Raw genomic sequence first — 12,429 nt, forward strand, 5'->3', positions numbered from 1 at the left:
CCTGATCGGCAGCTAATGAAGTTTTTTAATTTTGACTGTAATCGATACATACTTGGGAGTGCCCATAAGGAGTCTGGCTGCTGCATTCTACAGGGTCTGTAGTTTGTTCTTCGATCCTTCGAGAAGCTTGAGGTAAAGACTGTTACAATAGTCCAAGCTGGACATTATTAATGCAGTGACAACCGTTTGTTGAGCATCTTTGGGTAGTAGTGTGTGGTATATATTAATAAATACAAATGTAATCAAGGTTAAGATAAATTACAGCTTTAATGGAGTATGAATAATAATAATAATCCACATTTGTATAGCGCACAATCACCCGTTAGGGTCTCTAGGCGCTGGGGGCCGTCGGGAAGATTAAGCAAGCTATTGCCCAGAGTCGCATGGTGCTGGGCTAACCTGCCGCCGAAGCCGGGGATCGAACCCTGATCCCCAGATTCCAGTGTCAGTCGCCCTGGCCGCGGCGCCACACCTCTCCCACAATGAAGACTGAACGACCACCTCACCAGATGGCCAGACTTGAACTGTCTTGTCTCGAATGCAACTAGGCTGAGGTCAGACCTTGGAATTAAGTATACATTCTATAAGAGATAAATTATAACAACATAAATAAAGGGCTATGCAAAAAACCATGTTAAAGGAACATAGTATTTACAACACATCTCCATCCCTTCAATTGATAAAGAGAATGGACTATAAGTAATATAAAATATTAACAAATATAGTCATTCAAACAAGCAGGAGGTCGTCGACATCTTAAACTTCTAGTATTGTCATGAACTGAAACATCTTGAAAAACAGCATCATATGCATGTGAGACATCACCTTGGTTACCAAACCCATGTGCATTCATGTGCTGCGAAGCATCACCATTACCTACTTCCCTTCTAACTCTGGTTGTTGTTGGTGAATTTCATTCTTCTTGACTAGATAGCATGTAGCCACTGTTATACACTGGTAGATTAGACTTATCTATATACCTATTTTTCTTTGAATTTTTGTGATACAGTGCAACTCTGCAATAGTTCCACTTTTCACCATTATCCAATACCACATAATGTGGATAAACATGTTTGACTACAAATGGACCTCTAAATTTTGCGAGACCTTTAGTCACTCTGCCAGGTTTAACGTTCACCAAATCTCCCACATAAATTAAGTATAACACACAGTCTTGACTATGTTGAGAAGAAGTGTCAATCTTATAATTCTTTAACCAGGAAGGTGTAAGTTTTGTACCAGGGCTTCTACCACGCATGGGTTCAAAAGGTGATTTAGTGTCTTGTTTGTGCACTGTTGTGCGATAAGCCCATACCATTTTTTGAACAACCTCATTTGAAAATCCACCAGATGAACAAGTCATCTGAATAATACCTTTCACTAACCTATTAGCCCTCTCACAAATTCCATTTCCTTGAGGGTTGTACAGTGCTGTGCGATGATGTGTTATCCCACAGTTTGATGAAAACTCCGGCATTTTCATTGAAGTTAGTTGTGTACCGTTATCCGTTATGAGAATAGAAGGGAAACCTTCTTCCTGAAACACACCTTTAAGAAAGTTTATCTTACAATCGATGGTGTATTTCTTTTACAAAATTGACAGTAAGCCCCTTAGAATATACATCAATGACAACAATTGCAAAACGATGACTCACCGGTAATTCATCCATAGGTCCAATAAAGTCTAAGCATACATTGTGCCAAGGTTGATCAACAGAAGTATTTAGACTTATGCCTGAAGTAGAAGCAGAAGCTATTTTAAGTCTTTTTTTACTATTTTTACAAGATATACAATTTTCAACCCAAAATGCTGCTTGTGCATCAATTGAGGGCCACCAAAAATTTTCTTTTATTCTGCATAGCGTGAGAGTTTGCCCTAAATGAGCCTCATGTGCAATTTTAAGTAATTTTGTCCTAAGAGTGAATGGCGGAATATATTTGTCTCCTTTCATTAAAATTGTAATGTCACAAACAGACAATTCATCAAGAACCTTTAGAGAAGGAAAAACTGAAGGCTCAACACAGCTTTCATGTCTGATACCCAACTTAATCAGATCTATAACTTTGTTAATAACTAAATCTTTTTCCATAGCAGCACACCATTCTTTCCTCGAAAATTTACCATCACTCAGAGCTACAACATCTTGAATAAAGGCAACAGTGCTCTCTTCTTGATCACCACAACAGTCATCTTGCAAACTAAAACTTTTCATTGGTAACCTGGAAAGGCAATCAGCTTGCACATTACGCCAACCTTAAACATAAAATAACTCATATTGGTATTCTTGCAATTTTGATGCTAGTCTCGCCAATCTTGGAGAACCTTTTTGCCAGTACCGCCAGGGGCCATTATATTAATTAATGGTTTGTGATGAGAATGGATTTGGAACTTTGTACCCCACAGATATATTCTAAAGTAATGAGTATCCCACACAGCAGCTAAGGCCTCTTTGGTAATGTCGTTCCGAAATAGTAAGAGGTCGAGAAGCAAAGGCAATTGTTTTCTCACCATCTTTATGCTTCTGCAACAAAACTGCACCTAAGCCAATGTTACTCGCATCCACCATTAAGATGGACTGTAATTTAATATCAAAAGGTGTCAACACTTTCGCTTCACTCAATTTCATTACAAGACCGGAGGCTACCATTATGCAAATACATTTATTTGCTACCCAACATGCAGCCCTTTAAAGAATGTTAATACATCTCAGTAAAATAGAACTTTAACAACAACATAAAGGGACAGTGCACACTCCCATCATCCTCTTTCATTCGCTGCTCCTGACACAGCTAAGTACACTCTCATATTGATGCTTATTTTTAACTTAATCCTAAGCTTTAGTGATAAGCTGTGGTTGGCTTTTATAGTTTGATAAGATTTGATTGTGATTTATTCCTTAAGCGTTATCTAATGTGATTGTTACATTTACATTTTCTTCTACTGATACCACGTGTTTGTGGGTATTGTTATTTGATACATTAACAGCTTTTCTTTCAGGCGCGGTCTCCCTTGTCCAATTTATGGCAGGGAATGGCTCATTTTTGAATTCGATCGCCCTCTGCTCGAGCTGGGCTTTTTTGGTTGTCTTACTGGCACTGCGCCTCGTTAGGCTTAGCCTCTTGGGGTGTTCTCGGCCTCTGAGCCGATTTCTAGTGTAGGCGTGCCTCTCCGCTCGTTCCCGATACTGGAGACGAGGTATTTGGGCGAGTTTAACCCAATTTCCCGTCTCCTGGCAAACGGATCGGAGACGCGAGAACGACGCTCCAGCGTTGGACACGTCTTCTTGACAATGCGTCTTTCGTTGCTTAGCGGCCTGACCTCAACAAAGAGGCGCGCTACGGCAGTATTTCCGCCTCGGCATGTTGCCTTGGTTACCGATTGAATCGTGTAACGGTGCCTGCCGAGCTGGAGCCTCTTTCGCGAGTTTTGAGTGCCTTTGGAGGATTTCTGGGCATATTGTACCACCCGGCGGCCCTTTTATGTACCGCGCAACCTTACATTTAAGATAAAGTTGCTTAAAAGCAACACTCAAACTGATTTACCTCTCGAGGTGAACGTGAGTAGCCCTTCTCGAAGGGGCATTATATTGGGATTATATATTTATAGAGGTTGTATATTTATACTCTCTTTATATAATTTTGAATATAGAACTTGTTTTAAAAAACAAGATGGAGAGTAATGCTTCAACACCACAACAGCCCACTGAGGAGCTCTTGGGTGAATCATTGAAGAAGTTCATTGGGCAGGAACTTAAGTCTTCCGTCAAGGAAGCTGTCAGTGCCGCACTAACTAAAAGGAAGAGGTCTTCTCCTGTGGAGGAGATTTATTTCTCACTTTCAGATGGAGATTCGCCCTCTACCACTGGTCAGAAGAAAGTTTCACAGAAGAGGAAGCATATGAAGGAGGCAATAACTCATGCAACTGAGTGTGGTAGCCCTCGCGCTACAATAGATCCTGGTGTTCTCTGCAACACAAAAGAGAGATCCCATATCCTTGGAGCGAAGAGAAGAGTTGTCCTTAGCGGCATGAAAGATTTGGGTAACCTTTACGGTACAAATGATTTTGACAATCCTTCATTTACTCATTGTGATTATGAGGATTTTGAAGAATTCGGAGTTGGATGAGTTTGTTTCCGATCCTCAGGATACCCTAGAGGATCTCGACGGGGATCTGAACCATCCATCTACTTCGACCTCTATTGTGAAAGATCCCCTTGGGGGGGAGATGTTTAACCCATCTAACATACGCCATCCACGGAGCAGTGAATGGTGGCCTATGGAGCACGTGGGGAAATATTTATCTCAAAGGGTTAAGAAACCCCTAAATAGAGAAACTCGCAATTTGTTGCGTACTGAATGTCCTCGCCCCTCTTCGGAGGATAAAGTTTGCAACACCCCTAATCTGGATCCAGAACTGATTACCTTCCTCTTTAAGTCTGGCAAAGATCCAAGAAAAGGAATTGAAAGGTGTCTTAAGCAATGCAAAGACAAGTTGCTGGATGTACTTGGTCCTTTGCCCAAGATTCTGGACATGACTGAAGAAGCTAGGAGCAACAATACTCCGGTGAACATCGACCTACTTAGGGGCTGGTCTCAGAGAGCAATCTGCTTCATAGGCAATGCGAAGGCTAACCTCATCGCTGAGCGTAAGAAAGCAGTGCTTCTGAAGATGAATCCTAAGCTTGCAGATCTATCTGCTAAGGAGGATTTGAGTGACACCAAGGGCCTTCTCTTTGGGGACAACTTTGTTAAGTCCTTGGGCAATTATGCTTCGACCTTTAACACCTTTAGCAGAGCTCAATCGAGCATGCGCAGAGTCTTTGGGGGCCGCCCACTTTTTGGGAGGGCCAACAGAAGGGGACAGTCTGTCGGCCGTGTCGCATATCGGTCCCAATTCTACCCCCAAGAGAGAGGCTCATTCCGCTCAAGAGGCTACCGCTCAAATTCAAACTTTTATCCCCAGCGAACAAGGGGTGCAAAGATCTCGTTGCAGAGCCAGAGCTTCAGATCAAACCTTCGAAGGTAAGTTCGGAGTCTTCCTTCCCACTAAAAGTGGCAGGAAGACTGAGACTTTTTGCACACAATTGGTTGAGAGTTACTCAAGACCCCTGGGTCTTAGAAACTATTGTTGGTTTCAAGATATATTTCTGGAAACAACCATTCCAAGAAAGGGTCCCAAGGGAATTAACTCCAGACTCAGAGAATACAAAACTGATAGAGATAGAGATTTCGTAAATGTTAGAGAAAGGCGCCATTCTGAGGATTCCTTTTTCGAACATCGCGGAAGGTTTTTTAAGCACTATATTCTTGGTCAAGAAGAAGGAGAAATGTTGCAGACCCGTAATAAATCTGAAATTACTGAACTGCTTCTTAACCTACAGATCTTTCAAGATGGAAGGTATTCATCTTTTAAGGGATATTTTACAAGCCAAGGATTGGCTGGTAAAGCTGGACCTAAAGGACGCTTATTTTACTATCCCCATGGACGTAGATTGTCAAAATACCTTCGCTTCACTTGGAAAGGGACTCTTTATCAGTTCCAATGTTTTCCATTCGGCCTGTCCTCAGCACCGTGGTATTTCACCAAGGTGCTCAGACCAGTGGTCAGCTATCTCAGGGAAAGAGGGGTTCGTCTAATTATTTACTAAGACGATATCCTCATTATGTCTCAGGACAAGGTGGAAATTTTGAAACATCTTCAAATGACTGTAGACCTCCTGCAAGATCTAGGGTTTATCGTGAATACAGAAAAATCTATTATGGTCCCCACTCAGGAAGTGGAATTTCTTGGTTTCCAGGTAAATACAATCCTCTCCAACCTAATCCTTCCTCAAAAAAAAGTTACGAAGATAAAGAAAGTTGTTTTCCTTGTCTTATCAAAAGATTTGGTTTATTTAAAGGACCTGACCAGGGTATTAGGTCTGCTGTCCTCTTCTATCCAGGCCATTTCTCCCGGTCCTCTCCACTACAGAGGCCTTCAGAGATTGAATGCTCACGGTCTGAGGAAAGGTCTTTGGTGCAAGGACTTAATTCCCCTATCGGAGGACGCCCGAGAGGATCTTCTCTGGTGGCTGAGGAACCTCCAGGTCTGGAGCGGGAAAGCTATTTTCCGGAACATCCCAGATTTTACCCTAGCATCGGATGCGGGCAACCGAGGTTGGGGTGCTCGTCTAAACAATTTGGAGACAGGCCGGAGATGGTCCTTAGAGGAACAATCCCTCCATATAAATTCTCTGGAGAAGTTGGCGGCTCTGATCGCTCTCATGAGCTTCAAAGATTTACTAAAGGACTCAAATATCCTAATCCGTCTAGACAATTTTTCTGCAGTCTCATATATAAATCGCATGGGGGGCGCGAGGTCCAACATTCTCTCGGATATTGCCAAACAGATTTGGTATTTTTGTTGGAATCAAACTATTACTCTCAGGGCAGAATTCATTCCGGGTTTCCAAAATTTGAGTGCAGATTAGAATTCCCGCTTCCTGCACGATTCCAGCGACTGGAAATTGAATCCAGCAATTTTCGCTCTAATAGAGCAGTTATGGGGACCGATTCAGATAGATCTATTCGCCAGCAGGTTAAGAGATATTTCAGTTGGAGACCGGACCCGCTTGCATCGGGGGTAGATGCTTTTCTCCAGTCCTGGGAGGGGATCAGAGGTTATGCCTTCCCCCATTCTCAATGATTCAGAGACTGCTTTGGAAGGTGAGGCTGGAATCTTACTCCATCATCCTAGTTACCCCATTCTGGAAGTCTCAAGTTTGGTTCCCAGGAGTCATGGAGTTAGCGGTGGATTTTCCGCACCTAATTCCTTCTTCTCTGGGACTCCTCCTAGGTACGAACGGAGAAGAACATCCTTTGATTCTAGAGGGCAAGATGAACCTTCTTGCTTGGAGGATTTAAGGGGTTCAGACAGATATTCTGGCCTTTCAGGAGAAGCTAAAAGCCTTCTGGAGGATTCATGGGCACCTGGAGCCAGGAAGAGATACAAGGGTGTTTGGAGAAAATGGCCGTGTTGGTGCATAGAAAGGAGTATGGATCCCGTACATTGTTCTCTGCAACAAGCAGCTAATTATCTTGCACACCTCTGTGAATTAGGCCTTTCTTATAGAACCATCAACTGCTACAGGTTAGCAATTTCTTCGGGGCATGCTTTGTTTAATAATCTTGCTATTGGTAGCAATCCCTTAATCAAAAGGGTTATGAAGGGTATCAGATTGAAGAGACCTCCACAGGCCCGATACGAATCTCTTTGGGACGTTAACTTAATATTCAGTCTCTTCCTTTCCTGGCCAGTTAAGGACTTGCTTCCTCTCAAGAAAATATCTATGAAATTAACTACTCTTTTGTGTTTGATCCCCTTTCGGAGGGTTTCTGATATGAAGGCTTTGGAAGTTTCTAATAGATTTTACTCCACCAATGGTGTTCATTTTGATATTTGGAAAAGAACTAAGACAATGTTTGAATCTATCTTCTACCCCCTTTTTCATGAATGTGAGAAGCCTTGTGTTGTGAATTGTATGAAATGTTACGATAAGAAAATTGAACGTTTTAGACCTGCTGGTACTGATCAACTTATCCTGTCTTATGTTAGTCCTTTTAGACCTGTTTCTTCAGCCACCCTAGCCAGATGGGTCAGACTGATTATGTTTGAAGCAGGTGTTGATCTTTCTAGATTTGATGCTCACTCTTCTAGAGGAGCGATGGCTAGTAAGGTATTTTGGGCTGTGGCATCCCTCCCTGAAATACTTAAGCCGCAGATTGGTCTAATGCAGCTACCTTCTCAAAGTTCTACCTGAGGCCAATTGAGCATGTTAGCAGTGTAGCTCTACATGGCTTTAAACATGCATAATGGTAACCTCCGGTCTTGTAATGAAATGACGATTCTCCAATTTTCATGCAGAGAAATCTTGATTTCATTAAATACATACGGAGGCTAACATTATCCCACCCGCCTCTCCCTGAGAGGTTGTTGGGTTTGGGACTAATTGTTGTTACTCTGCGTTTGTTTAGAAATCTGAAACATTGTTTACTGAATATTGACTTATTCAAGAAGGTCTTTTCCTGTTCACTATGCCTGTTCTCTTGTTTTTTCTCAGATAACTCTGTTTAAGAAAAACTGGAACTGTTCGTTTTATTCCTGTGTCATCGCAGCCTGAGAGGAAGATGGGAGTGTGCACTGTCCTATTATGTTGTTGTTAAAGTTCTATTTTACTGTGATGTATTAACATTCTTTAAAGGGCTGCATGTTGGTCAGCAAATAAATGTTAGCCTCCGTATGTCTTTAATGAAATCAAGATTCTCTCTGCATGAAAATTGGAGAATCATCATTCCTTTTTAATATTATTAAAACAGTCTGTATCTTCTTCTGACCAACAGAACTTTGCCCCTTTTTTAAGTAATGCTCCAAGAGTAGCCGTTTTCTCTGAAAAATGTTTTTCAAATTTCGCATAGAATTCTATTAAACCCATTAAGGATCTGAGCTGATCCTTGTCTAAGGGACAAGGAGCTAACTGTATGGCTTCAATCAGGTTTTTCTTTGGTCTGACCCCATCGGCTGATAATACATATCCTAGGTATTCTATTTCTTGTACCAAAAAGAAAAATTTTTCCTTGCGCAAAGTTAACCCTGCTTCATCCAATCTTTGTAGTACTTTTTTCAGGATCTCATTGTGTTCTGAAATAGTATCTCTAAAGACTAATATATCGTCCTGAAAGTAAACTGCCTTCTTAATGCCCTTAAAGATCTCACTTACCATGCGTTGAAATACACTTGCAGCAGATATGAGACCAAAAAGGTAACCTAGTAAATTGAAAGGCAGTGGTGACAAATGCCATAAGATGTTTTGACTCACCATGAAGGCGTATCTGATGATATGCACTCTTCAAGTCGAGCTTAGAGAAGAATTTGGCACCTTGAAGAGTAGATACAAGTTCACCAATGTTGGGAAGTGGAAAAACATCTGCTACAACATTATAATTTAAGGACTTCAAATCCACACAGAATCTTATTTTTTTGTCAGGTTTTTGGGTAATCACTAATGGAGACACCCAACTTGAAGCTTCAACAGGTTCAATTATACCTCCTTGCAACATCTCATTGATAAAATTGTTACCTCTTCCCTTACTGCAAGTGGTACTCTTCTTAATTTGGGCTGTACTGGAATGCCATTTTTTAAAAATATGATCTTATGTTCATAGCCTTGTAACTCACCCAATTCCTCTCTGAAAACATTTTTTGCATTCATTAAAATATCATTAATGGTATATTCATCCACTACCATTACCTGAACAGAGCCCTTGGATTCACAACTATGTGTACGTCATACTGATGAATCCATCCTAAAATGGCTGGTCCATCTGAAGAAACATAAATTTTACCCCTGGTAGACATGTGCATGAAATAAATTTCACTTTCAAAATAGCCAATGAGATCTATGGTTTCACCTTGATATCTTGTCGGACATATGTCGCTGTCTAACAGTGATTTGTTACCCCAAACATTTTTGAACAAAGATTGAGGAATAATAGTCCACCTCGAACCTGTGTCAACCATAAGAGTAATGTGTTGACCATCAATTTTAAAATCCGCTTTAGGTTTTTTCATTACAATTATTGACGATTAAGTCATCAATAACTAGAATCTTATTCAAATCTCTTTTTATCTCTATATTGTAATTTTCAATAACAGCTACTCTCGCTTGTACCTTTGACTTACACATCCTTGAAGTGTCCCAACTTACCACATTTTAAACATTCCTTGTTTGCAAAACAGAATTTTGCATCTGATGTGTGTGTATTGCTCCCACACTGCAAACAAAACTTACAGTTAGTCTTACTAATGTACGTTTTTCTTTGAAAACTGTTCCATTTAGATTTAACCACAGCTATCTCACCACTTTCATTATCATACCACTCTTTTTCAGATACCTCGGAAACCTGTTGTTGTGAGCTACATTTTTCTAACTCTTTTATGCATTTTTCGAATTCTTCCACAACTTTAGCTAAATCTATAGCCCGTTTCAATGGTGGATTTTTAGCTGCCTACAACCTTTCCTGTATCTTCCTATTATTACACTGAACAATTAATTGGCCCCTAATTAACTCTTCAGTCATTTGACCAAAGTTGCACTTAACAGAGAGTTCACGTAAACATGCTACAAAATCATCTTTTGACTCCTCCGGACGCTGTATGTTCTTATAAAACTTATATCTGTTCATGACAAGATTTTCTTCCTTAGCAAACCTTATTTCTAATCTTGAAACAGCTTCTTTAAATTCATCCAATACTGACAGTCCACTTGGTTGAAGTACTTGAGGGAGATATTTAAATACTCGTTGACCTTCTTTCCCTAATGCTGTTAGGAGCAAGGCCTTTTTCCTTTTTGAAGAAAACTCTTGACCATCTAATGCTTCTATGTAGTTGTCTAACATAACTATCCAATCCTCCCAAGCTATTGATGGCGTGCCAGGTTCGCTGAGAAAAGGTGGAGGTAAAGTAACATTGACTTGCTGAGTCATTGTAATTGTTAATGTATACCCACTGCAAGTTCACACACCGATGTAAAATGATCACAAAATATTTTGAGTTTTGGATAAGACTACGACTACCAATGTACACCTCAATGCTAAAAATTCAACAATATTTAACATACCACATGTTTAAAACAAAAACATCATAGCATGAGGATATGCTTGTGAGGAGATATATCCTTTTAACTATATTATATTCCTCATCATCCATCCATGCAAGTCACAAGTTCGATTAACGAAGTAAGTCACAAGTTAGATCAACGAAGATATACCTCTCACCAATATATTATTTGTTGTAATGTGCGTGAATTGTTCTCATCCATATAATCCTTATTTACATCCTCCGTGATGTTCCACACACTTTCTGCTTTCAATATCCTTAAAAGCCGTGGCCGATTTTCGTTTTGATAGCCAGCCTCACGCCATGCTGTAATTGTAAAAAAAGTTTCAGTTTTTTTAAGATGGCCGCCACGTAATTACATCATTCCGTAGTACGTGTAAACGTCAATTAAAGCGAATAACTGTAACACGCTGCTGCCGTCTTAGGCAAGCGCGTGAAGGCACCGTTGCTGGGAAACCTGATGTAAGTATCCTTTCGCGAGTGGTGGAAGGCGCTCGCACCATTGCTGGGAAACCTGAAGTCAGTATTCTTTCTTGAGCGGTGAAGGGCGCTCGTACATAGCAACAACAGTTGTTAAGTAACATGGGCAAAGTCACGGTGTACACTGCAGGAAGCGGAATCTTACTCACGGTTGGCTTGATTGCGTAGGTGCAAGTTAATATTCTCAAACTGCAATCTTAGTCACTTTTCTTTTCTTCGTGGTTAAACCAGACCGCATGAGTTCTTTTCCCTTTGATGAGATGTCGTCAGTCTTCTGCCATTTATTTGATTCTTCTCCTTGAAAATCCATTACTGGAGAGTGGGTATTTTCTGTTCCCACGCAGTCTAGTCAGCACATGACTCCGTCGCCAAAATGTGGTATATATTAATAAATACAATTGTAATCCAGTTAAGATAAATGACCTACTAAAATGCGCTCAAAGAGCTTTTTAAACAGTTAATACCTTAGCACACCCTAGCTCCCCTTCCATTCCAGCGAGGCCTAAAATTATTCGGATCTTTGGCATCTAAACTGGGTTTCTTCAGTATGGGCAGAATGGAAACCTTTTTCCAGTCTCTAGGGAAATATCCTTCCAAATATATTAAGTTTATAATGTATGTCAGTTTACGTGGCACTGGCTCAGCAGCTATTTTTACTGTGGCTATCGGGCAAGGGTCGTACCGAGAGCCCGATTTCACTTTTGCAAGGAGATTATCTGAGGATAAAACTGTCCAATCTAAGTGTGTCTTTTTTATCTTCCTTTGAGTCAATAGTTGATTCTATTTGAGGAGTCAGAGAAAGTTAAGAAGATAGCATTAATCTTATAAAAAAATAATTTGGCTATTTTATTGCATAGCTCGTGACTCGCTGGAATGGAAGGGGAGCTAGGGTGTGCTAAGGTATTAACTGTTTAAAAAGCTCTTTGAGCGCATTTTAGTAGGTTGGATTTTATTAGTAAATACTTTTTTTGGTATTTTATAGCAGCTGTTTGTAGTGAGCAAGGCTCAATTTATATTCCTTTTTATCCTCGTCCTTGCATTTATTCATCCAGGTTCTTTCCAGGTGCTTACAGACCAGTTTTTGGTCCCTAAGCTCCTGTGAATACCAGGGTGAGGAAGGCCGTCGCCTGTGGAGGCGGAATAGTTTTTTGGGGGCTAGCTTGTTCCCTACCTCTTCTAATCACTTAGTGTAGTATCTAGTTGCTTCATCCAGATCTCTAGGAATCATGGTGTTAGTCGAGTTTAGCAGTTCATGTAAATCCTCGGCTTCTATCTTATTACATGCTCTTTTTTCA

This window comes from Lissotriton helveticus, chromosome 11 (genome assembly GCF_964261635.1).
Source record: "Lissotriton helveticus chromosome 11, aLisHel1.1, whole genome shotgun sequence".
Classification (NCBI taxonomy): domain Eukaryota; kingdom Metazoa; phylum Chordata; class Amphibia; order Caudata; family Salamandridae; genus Lissotriton; species Lissotriton helveticus.